The 12009-nt window shown below is 35.1% G+C and overlaps 1 protein-coding gene across 2 annotated transcripts in view; it reads left to right on the forward strand.

Annotated features, from left to right (window-relative positions):
* The window catches only part of LOC140439581 (uncharacterized), a 345093-nt gene that overhangs the window by 208679 nt on the left and 124405 nt on the right, over positions 1–12009 (forward strand). The window lies entirely within an intron of this gene.

The following is a 12009-nucleotide window of genomic DNA, read 5'->3' on the forward strand; positions in this document are numbered from 1 at the left end:
AAAAACGTAAAGGTAGCAAATTTCACACTATATTAAATGGAATTTGAAAATGAGTGTTTTTTTTTCATTTGTTTTTTGTTAATTGCATTCATGAATAGAATAGTAGAAATTACAAAGTAAGGAATTCCACAATAAAAGTGGTAAGGTTATTACTGAGTTACCAAACAATAAATATAATCCAAATAAAACCACAAGCAATAAAATAAAATATTAAAATAAAAAAAACAATATCAACGAACTAAACATTTTCTGAATCTGATTCCACATTAGTGTCACTCTCTCCACTATTAACATTTATTACTATTGGACTAACTTCTTTGGCGATCAAATGTTCTTTCTCTCTCATACCATTTAAATATTTCTCTCTCAGTATGATTGATATAGTTTTTCCACATATCAGGAGTAATCATGTAAAGTGCCTCATGCCACATGGTTAGGCAGTTGTTAGCGCTGTTACCATCTCTACCAATGTGCCTATTGTAATAATTTTTTGCTATGCCCCAAATTAATTCAATAGGGTTAAAGATACAATGGTAAGGAGGAAGACGTAAAACTTTGTGTCCATACCGTTCTGCCATATCGTTGATTATATACTTGGTTTGTGGTTTATTTCTAAAAAAATGTTTAAAATAAATGACATTTATATGTAAGACTATATCTGTATATTTACTGAGAAACGATGCGCAATAGTTCTGTTTTGAACATCATATGGGAATAGGGAATGTTTTTTTTATCAACCACTCCTCAATAGCACTTTTTGACCATCCTGTAATTGGAGTTTTATGCAATAACATACTGTGATAAGGTGCATTATCAAGTACAATTAGAGAAGGATTCTCTAAGTTTTGCAGCAACCATTTCAAGAAATTTGCCTGGTTCATTTCCCCATGATAATCACTAAGTTGAGTTTTTGAACAAAATATTGCTTCAGCGCGCTCTATAAATCCGGTTTCATTTCCAGCATGGAGTATAATATATCTGCAATGATATTATTTAATTGTTCATATAACAACTTGTTAATACAACAAACCTTTTGCCATTCGTTTTAGTGGTTTTAACACTGTTTATATTCTCATTTTGCCAAGAATGACCAATGATCCCATTTTGAAATATCCAAGTTTCATCGAGAAACACGGATTGGTATATACCTTCATCCTTCGTTTCTTTATAAGTTCTCAAGAATTTTACTCTTTTACAAACAACGTTAGGTAATTCCTCTACAACAAGCGGTATCACCGCTCCATTGGCATACAGAGCTTCATTTGAGGCCATCCTATAGGCGCTATATAGTCTAAGAAGCATTCGCCTTTACGAAGTCTTCATCAACTTGGCGTATTTCGCAGTGTTCAGTGTGCTATACTTTACGTGGGCAGCGTATCTACTGGAAAACTCCATTTGGCATCCTTCTTTTGGTGCTACTTGGGCCTCCAATGTTCGACATTAGCCGTACCAACTTCGGTTTGGCTTCTCCACCGTTTTTTTCGTATTTCGAACCTCAGTTCTTCCGACAGCCAGACTCAGAGATTTATAACCGGTGCAACCTTCACTTCTTCCACTATAAAGCGAAGAGAGGATTTATCCCGGCTCCATTTGAGAACTACCGCCTCAGTTTTCTGAGGTGCTAGTTGTAAATCGTTCTCTCTGATCAACCTACTAATACGACGCAGTACTGTGTTAGTCGTATTAGCCATGTCCGTTTTCGAACTCGCCTTTGCAACCAATGCGAGATCATTGGCATAAGCTTCAAGAGTGCATCCCTTGGCATATGTAGCCTCAACACCCCGTCGTAGAGAACAATTCACAGGGTGGGACCTAGTACCGAACCCTGCGGAATACCCTGCGACAACCTGATGCTGGTATCTTTTTCCATTAAGGATCTCTCAGTAAAGTATCTGTTAACCACGTTGACCAGATACTAACGCCCAATTCTCTCAGCCTGGACACGATTTTTTCCCATGATACATATTAAGGGCATTATTGGCATCAAGCAGGATGGGAACCACCATCTCTGTGTATGTTGCATCACTAAAGAGGTCAATTCTGTGAAATTGAATAGTTTAAAAACGAAAAAAGATTTATTGTGTTTTCTTTCAGCCATAGTCGCAGTAATAGCTGGACTGATTGAAAAAACAGTGTGCTTGAAAAATCCCTCTCAAATGGCCAACGTTTGATCAACGTTTGTGGTTACAGGAAACGAAGTAGGTTTTATCGGTAATTCATATCATCGGATTAAGATGATAATGTGAACTACAAAAAGTGGTTAGAAAAAACATTGTTAAGTAATCTACCTCCCAACAGTATTATCGTGATGGACAATACACTTTATCATAACATTTAAGAGGATAAAGCACCAAGTAGTTTTTGATTCAAGTATTATAAATAAGACATGACGTATTGGGGCTCTCACCATATTATCCAGATTTAAACTCGATAGAGTTTGCTTTAAATGGTACGTTCTTTTCTGCCTTTCTATTCCATCCACTCAGTGATGGATTGCCGTTGTTTCCGCCTGGAAAATTGTGACATTCTTAAATAGAGTTCTGGGAAATGTAGCCCTTGCTTTGTCTCTACGATACCTGCTCCTACAGCTTCCGATGTTTTTGACCCATTACTGTACCAGTTAGCTTTCACTTACATAGGTACACGTTCCTTCTAGTCTTCCCTGCCTGGTATAGTGTTAGCATAAAAGACTGGAATATTTCTCTGACACTTATTACAATTTACATGCCTCTGCGACACACTATAAACTAACAGCAATATCAAGAATTTTTTAACTCACTCGGTTATAGATTGCTTGTTAATGCGAAATATACCTACTGGTATCCAGATTAATAACTTCTAAAGCCAGACAAATATATAAGGCAATTGCTATGGGAAGGTTCAATGTAGCCTTAGGTTTACCAGTGCACAATAAGAGGTCTATTATTGGTGTAGAGCTTATATAGCCGATCTGCCCCGAAGTTCCGAGAAAGTGCATACTAGTGAAACGACATATCAAAATACTGCCGTTGATAAATTTTTGTTCCAAGCATTTAACCACCGTAAAGATGAAGATCATAAAGGAAGGAGGTGTGAAGGAGACAATTCTCGGATCAGCATAACTCCCATATGATGATCCCGAACAACCACCATCAAGGGAGTTGGAAAATCTTAAGCGAGTTTGCAGGAAAAATTTACTACAATTAGTCATCGACTTTGATGCGAATGCCCACTATCTGACCTGGGGCAGTACAAAGACCATGAAAGAAGTGAGTCATTACTACATGAATGATCATTTAGACATACTAAACGTAGGAAACTGTAGATAGAATAGACTGTAAAGATGTCAAGGATCCACAAGGTTTTCTCCCTTCTGTACAAAAGATTATGTATGATACTGCTAGCTAGCTTGTGACTGTGCTTCATACCAAAAGCATGGAGGCTAATAAAGATGGCTTTTATACCTAAATCTGGCAAGACCTACAGAGAGTAGAATACGTTCTGGAAAACCAAGAGGTGGCCTTATGTGCGTTTCTAGAGATATAGAGAGAGCATTCCATAACACCTCCTACGAAGCAATCACAAGGGCGGTTCGTCTAAAAGAAATAGATAAAACAAGCTGCAGATGGATAGACTGCATGTTAAAGATGTATGTGCCGTGTGATATACGCAACGTTATTGGGGGAGACAATGTCAGCTCAAGTAGCCAGAGTGTGTACTGGTAATGATGTGATGGGTCTTAGGTCCTTAGTTAGTAATTGAATTTATAATAAAATGCATTTTGTTTCAGTGCACTGATATATTATAAGATGGACACAAATAGCTGCAACATTCAAGGTCATTCTATCCGGTAATTCAAGAAATTACTTTTCAGTTGCCTAAAAGTCAGAGAGACGCAAACATCTATTTAGTTAGCATTGAACACCAATTTTAGTAGGTTGGCAACTTTGCCAGATAACTTTGTAATTAGTGAACTATTTTTTTGTAGAGTTTTGATATCAAAAACTAAGAGGTGAAATATTTTTTATTAGAATGAATAACGTAAGTGTCGTACAAAATCGGATAAGAGCACAAGCTCGGGAAATCATATACTTTGTTTTAAAATTTACGCAACAGGAAGCAGAAGGAAATCTACTTATTGAGTTATCCCCAGTACAAGAACGAGTAGCTGCTTTCATATGTAAATTGATGGCATATTTATATTAAAAAAAAATATGTTTTGTTTTGCAAACTTAGATTACAGTTTTTTTGTTATAAATCAAATATAAAAAGAGATGCTGTTATATAAAGATATGAAATAATCGAATAAGAGAAAAAAGTTTATATAATAGTAAATGTTTATAGGTGTCAGTATACCCTGCGTAAAAAATCGCTAAAGAGAGTCGAGAGGTTGAAAATGGAGAAACACTTGGATTCTCCACCCCCAATAAACGACAAAAAGTCCTCAAAAATACAGCTAGATGCATATGATCAAGATATCTTACGGAGACAGATATATAATTTTCATCTTAGCGATCAACAAATTCCCAGAATTAAGAAAATTTATCAGAAATTTGTAAACGAACTGAATTATACAGGAAGTAGAGAAAGTATACGAAGGGAATGTCATAGACTTGGATTTCGCTGAAAAAAAAACAGTCTACAATAAAAAAAATGTTAATAAAAACATGAAATTAGATATTTAAGGCTGTAATAGCTAAGAAACATTAAGAAATCTAGAAAAGCAAATACATTTATAGTATTTACTGACGAAACTTATTTATTAACGAGTCATATTTCCAAAAACATTTGGTGTGATTCCAGTAATAGTGGACTTTAAAAACCCGTGTCAAAAGGGCAACGTTTAATTATTGTTGGGGGAGAAAATGAAAACGGTTTTATTCCTAAATCTTATTTGAGGTGGAAGTCGGCGACAGAATCTGGAGCCTATCATGAGGACATGATCTGTACAAATTTTAAAAAATGGTTGGAGGAACAAATTTTGAGTAACTTGCCTCCAAATAGTGTGATTAGTGTTGGATAATGCATCTCACCCTAATATACAGGAAGATAAATGTCTCACATCTTCATCGAAGAAGTGTGTTATGCAGGAATGGCTCGGAGAAAAAAAATATTCTATATACTGCTTCTATTTTGATCCTGATCCTAATGTTAAGCCTGATCTATATAACATAATAAAATTGCATAAACCTCGTTATGTAAAATAAACAATCGATACAAATATACGAGCACAAGGACATGATGTATTTAGACTCCCACTATACCATCCCGATTTGAACCCTATTCAAATGGTTTGGGCAGCTTTGAAATCCTATGTGGGAGCCAAAAATGTAGACTTTACACTTACTTCAATACAGCAGCTATCGGACGAATTTTTTTTTTTGTAGAAGAATGAAAAAAAAAAAAAAATAAGTCATCGCAACTGAACGTGAGTTAATATCAAAAGGGCCACAAATTGATGTAGTTGGGATTAATATGGTTATCAATGTAGACGAAGGTTCTGACAGCAAAGATTTTCAATCAAATTCTGGTAAGTAGGTATAGATCAAAACTGGTAAGTATATTTTTATAAGCATTTACCACTACCGTTGAAAACAATTTATTCAACGTAAATGGCTTATTATTGGCTTTCTAATTTAACAGACTTTTGTTCATTTTAATGATAATGACTAATAACTTCACCTAAAAATATATTTTATCAATTACCTGAAACAACTACGGTATTAGTGCTCTGATAATAAATATAATATAAAACAATTACAGTAATTATAGATTATTAATTTTACAGCTCAAAAACAAACCTCTAAAATAATAATAGATTAGGCAACGCCACATCAATGAGCCTCTATCGTTTCTCTTGTTCGCGGTTTCAGATAAATATGTTGTACCTATAACTTGTTTATTATTAAATTATAAACGAAAAGAACTCTAACAATAACTACTAGCTAGTATAATACTAGCCCAACTACAACTACAAACAAATATTGATTCGAATGATAAATGAATGCACCAGCGTGAATCGTAACGAAACAATAATAATACCTCGTGTTTTAGTACTCCATATTTATTTATATAACTAAATATCAAAATAGCCGTGTCTTCTACAATGTCAACATGTGTGTTTATTTAAGTGAGGAGGTTTCTCGACGTGTTTATTTACGTGAGGGGGTCAATATAAATGGCCAATATAAATGGTCTCTCAGTTGCCCTGAGTTTATTAATATTTAAGAATTAAGCATTTATATTATAAGATTTTAGATAATAATTAAGAGTAATTAATCTTAATAGAAGAGGCTGTTTACAGGAGGGAGTTTTATCTCCTCTCTTGTAGAATATAGTCATGGATGTAGCTAGACCGGCATCATGACCTGAGCTATACGGACGATCTGGTCTGGACTCTAGTTACAGAATGTACTTAAGGCTTAACATAAGCTCCCAGAAGTCCAAAATGAAGAAATTTGCCAGAAGGAAGATTTTATAGAGAGTGGGTCCTTTAAGCCTAAATGGTACACATCTAAATCTGGTGAGTGAAGTTAGGTATATTTGGGGTATTATTAGACTAAAGACTTGTTGCTGTACAATTCAGTAGGTACTGTATTCGATGTAATTCGTTATTTGAACTGTTCTAACGAGTTGGGTTTAATATACAATAAATTTACTAAAAATGATCAAGTTTCTGTTCATGCGTATGCTGACTCAGATTTTGCCAGCGGTGTTAATGACATGGTGTTCTAAAAAACAATCGTTAGTTACTCCAAACAGCTAAACACAACTCCCATAAAAACAAACATTATTCAAGTATACGCTCCTACAGCGGACGCCCCAGAAGAAATCATAGAAGAATTTTACAATGACCTTACTAATATTGTCAAAAGGATTCGGAAAAACGAAATAATACTAATAATGGGAGACTTTAATGCCAAAGTTGGCAAAGGACAAAGTGGAAATTTAGTGGGATCCTTTGGTCTAGGGGAACGTAATGAACGCGGAGACCGTTTGATTGAATTTGCAACTGAAGAACAGCTCGTAGTGACAAACACCTTTTATGATCTTCCTCCAAGACGACTATATACGTGGAAATCTCCCCAGGATACTCCAGATCACACAGTACGAAATCAAATAGACTATATTCTTATTAACAAACGATTTAGAAACTCTATAACATCTGTTAAAGCGTACCCGGGATCCGACATAAATTCGGACCACAATCCACTTATCGCCAAAATGAAACTTAGTTTAAAGAAAGTTCAAAGACCAAAAATTATGAAGTACGATATTAACCAACTGAAAAATAAAACAGTAAAGGAAAAGGTACAAAAACACCTAAAAGAAAAAACGTGGGCTCGTACAGAAAAACCATGGGCCCGTACAGAAACAGATAACACAGATGTAGAACTAGAAAATTTGCACAAAGTAAGTCAAGAAATAACAGAAAAATACTTAAAACCTGAAAGAACAAATAAAAAGGAATGGATGACGGAGGAGATTCTATGTATGATGGAAGACAGAAGAAACGCTAAAGATAATAAGAATTACTACAACAACATAAATAACGAAATAAAAAGGGCTATTCAAATAGCAAAAGAAAATTGGTTTAGCTCGAAGTGTACAGAGATAGAGTCATTACAACAAAAACATGATTCATTTAACCTCCATAAAAATATTAAAGAAGCGGCAGGCTTATATAAACACAAGAACACTGGATTCCTGACAGATAATCAGGGAAACAGTACTGGAAATAGAGCATAAAAGAGATATTTGGATCAAATACGTGGAAAAAACTTTTGAAGATATACGAAGTAACACTGGTATTACAACAAACACCAATTGCGAATCTGGACCACCATTTACAGTCGAAGAAGTAAAATATGCCATCAAAAGCACCAAAGATGTTAAAGCAGTAGGCCCTGATAATTTTCACTCAGAATTCTTAAAACTTATGGACTATGATGGCATAAAATGGTTGACAAATATATTTAACAGTATATATGATACGGGCGTGGTTCCCCAAGAGTGGTTAGTGTCAACTTTTATAAATCTTCCAAAAAAACCCAATGCGAGAAAGTGCGAAGACTATAGAATTATAAGCCTTATGAGCCATTTACTTAAAACATTTCTAAAGGTCATCCACAAAAGAATATATACAAAATGTGAGGAACAACTAACAAGAACACAATTCGGATTTCGTGATGCTCTGGGAACACGGGAGGCCCTTTTTGCTGTACAGGTGCTATTTCAGAGATGCAGGGATGTGAATTGTGATATATACGTATGCTTTATAGATTACCAGAAGGCATTTGACAGAGTAAAACATGACAAATTAATGACTCTAATGCAAGAAATTGGAATTGACAACAAAGATCTTAGAATTATCAGAAACATTTACTACAATCAAACGGCCAAAATCAAAATAGAAGACCAGTTAACTGATAAAATTGCAATAGAACGTGGAGTACGACAGGGCTGTATTTTGTCTCCATTGTTGTTCAATATTTATTCTGAATGGGTATTTAAGGAAGCTTTAGACGGTTGTGCGAAAGGAATACTAATAAACGGTGAATGGTTGAATAACATTAGATATGCAGATGACACTATAGTTTTTGCCGATAATCTGAATGACTTACAGATATTAACAAATCGCATAACACAAGTCAGCAACAGATACGGACTAGCTCTTAACATAAAGAAAACCAAATTTATGACAATTAGTAAAAAACCAATACTAAACGCTCAACTTACAATCAACCAACAGAATATCGAGAGAGTCGAGCAATATACATATCTAGGCACCAATTTAAATAGCCAATGGGACCACTCAACAGAAATTAAACAGCTAATAATAAAAGCAAAATCAGCATTCGTTAGAATGAGAACTATTTTCAACAGTCGAGACATATTATTAAAAACAAAATGCCGTCTATTGAACTGCTACATATTCACAGTTCTGCTCTACGGAATGGAAGCATGGACACTGACTGTTGCATCTATGAATCGGCTCGAAGCTTTCGAAATGTGGTGTTATAGGCGCATCTTACGTATATCCTGGGTTGACAGAGTTACTAATGTGGAGGTCCTGCGTAGAATGGGGAAAGAATGTGAAATTCTCATGACCGTCAAAACTAAAAAGTTGGAATATCTAGGTCATGTAATGAGAAATCAAGAACGTTACGGCCTTCTCCAGCTGATTCTCCAAGGGAAAGTAAATGGTAAGAGAGGACCGGGAAGAAGACGCATTTCCTGGCTTCAAAATTTGCGAAAGTGGTATAACACGACTACCACTGAACTGTTCCGCGCTGCAATAAGCAAAGTCAAGATAGCCGTGATGATCGCCAACGTCCGGAACGGATAGGCACTTTAAGAAGAAGAAGTTGCTCTTAGTAGCAGTGAAGCCGAATATTTGGCTCTGGCTGCGTGTATGACTAAGTGTTTGTTTTTAGGTCAACTTTTAAAAGAAATGTTTGATTTTCAATATCCCATGGACAACCAAGGTTGCATAAAAATTGCTCAACCTTATGAGACCAAACGCTCAAAACATATTGATGTAAAACATCATTTCGTAAATGATATGGTAAATAAAGGAAATTGTGTTATTGAGTATGTTCCTACAAACAAACAGTTAGCTAGAATTATGACCAAGGCATTGCCTATTACTCAATTTGAATTATTGAGAAATTGCTTGATGTTTCTAAAACTAATGTTTAATTTTACAGTTTATTAGTTTATTGTAATTTTGTTTGCAATTTGTACTTAATTCATTTGAACTTTGGTAGAATTGAGAGGGGGTGTTGCTGTAGAATTCAGTGCAATAAATATTTTATGTATATTGGTAACACGTTTTCTTTTTGTTGATGACTGATGACTTACTTGTCACTTGTCACTAGACTAATAGTTTCTGCCCTTCAGGGACGATTTTTAAAAAATAATTATTTAATTTACAAATGCGAGAGAATAAACTTTATTACGTTACTTAACAGTTACAATGTTGAAACCAGAGTTCACTGTACAAAGTTTAAATCAGACTGAATAATAATTAATTAAAATGAAATACATTACACATTGGAAAATAAAACAATAATTCGCAAGTTGCACTTTTATATTCAGGTCGAACATAGTTCAGGTGCTGACGCATCGGATTTAGGGTATTGGCTTATGGGGTCAACGACTATGACTCCAGTTTTTGTACACTTTACAGATGTATTTGTAAAACAATAAAACGTATTTCTTTTCTAATTAAATATAATAATAGTGTTATTATTATTAACCTACTTAAACAAGACTTACTTAAGCCAGAAACACTTAATGGGGTTTAAAACTGGAAATGTTATGGTGGTAAAACCAAATACATATGCATCAGTGATATGGTGGCCAAAGGTGCAGCAAAAAAGTGTCATCCTCAAACTAAGCAAGGTGCAAAGATTTGTTTGTCTTGGAATCACAGGGGCTATGAGGGGTACTGCAATGGCAGCTATGGAGGTCCTACTTAGCCGAACTCGTTTACATATACTTGAGAAATTCAAAAATGGGATATTATAGACTGCAAGAAAATCTGAGTAACGTACCGGTTAGATCAGGACATAGTAAGATTATAAATGAAACTAGGGATACCGAATTTAATGGATGATGATTTCTAACCATATGGCACTCGTACCTTTCCAAGTGGACATATGTCCACGAGCTGGATGGGTCAGAGGTGATACTCGGCCCAGACCTTGTATACAGACGGGTCTAAAACTGCAGAAGGGTTGGATGCAAGAATATTTGGATGCAAGAATATACCGCTGTGTTTCAGGCAGAGGTTTTTGGAATCTTTCAGTGTGTAAGAGAAATAGGGGCTTTCGAACTAAAGCGGATCAATATCTTTACAGATAGCCCAGTATCCATGTGGGCACTCATAAGCCCTAAGGTGAACTCTAGGCTAGTGTGAAAATGTCGAGAAAAACTTTACAGACTGGCGGAACATAACATCGTCCATGACCGGGAAAAAGCCTGGATTCGAAGGCAATCAGCTAAGAGTCAGAACAGGCTTCCTTACTGGACTTGGTTTTATGAAGATTTAAGGTGCAAACCATATCTTGCATGACTGCGAAGCCTTAGATCACAGGTATTTTTTAGTGACTACCAAGTGACTACAAAAACATATGGTACCCACCCACTAAATCTGTACAAGTTGGTACAGGGTTCTAGAATCTTAAAATCGGTATCATATAGAAATAGATGTAAAATAAGCCAACTGGCTGCAGTACGACTGGTGTACAACAGACGACTTCCATGAAAAAAAGAAATTATGACAATAAACAGAAACACCCTCAGATATATAATAACATGTAAACCTACATATTGGCCAATCAATAAAAACAGAATGTCGATTTTTGTGTCAGTAAGGAAATTACTGAATCCGAACTTCAAATTTTACAATCTTGTTTTGAACTCTCGGTTGACCACTCACCAATCATATTTACGATATCCAGATATATTATTGAGAAGGAACATCTGTGATTCTTAACCTTCCATTACTGGTAGCAAAATTTAGGACGTAAGTGCTCGCACACGGTTTAGAGTTCCAGGTTTGCTTTTATCAGTTTGTGACTTATACAGTTTTGATTTTTGCCTTTTTTTATTATGCTATCTTTATTAATTATATTAACTAAATAAAGAAAAAAAACAACTTTTAGTGACGTACTTCTCTTTATGTTGAGGCTTTAGTGCAATAAAAAAGGGAATTATTTACTAACAAAAAGCTAAAGACATATTTGTTGTAAAACGCTACAAAACCTAATTATATTTTATTAACGCCAATTTTCAACACAGGTAGCACACATAGCATATACTATACTATTTTAGGACTCATCAGAGAATGATGAGTCCTAAAATAGTATTTACAGAAGCTCTGAAAGTGAAAACAATCTTTCCTGTCGAAAAGAACGCAACAATACAATGGCTTCAGTATGGACGGTATGTACATCTGATAATAAATCACGAAAGTCAAAATCCGAAGATTTCTATTGACGAAACCAAAATTCAGATTTTTGC

The sequence above is a fragment of the Diabrotica undecimpunctata genome, chromosome 4 (genome assembly GCF_040954645.1).
Source record: "Diabrotica undecimpunctata isolate CICGRU chromosome 4, icDiaUnde3, whole genome shotgun sequence".
Lineage (NCBI taxonomy): Eukaryota > Metazoa > Arthropoda > Insecta > Coleoptera > Chrysomelidae > Diabrotica > Diabrotica undecimpunctata.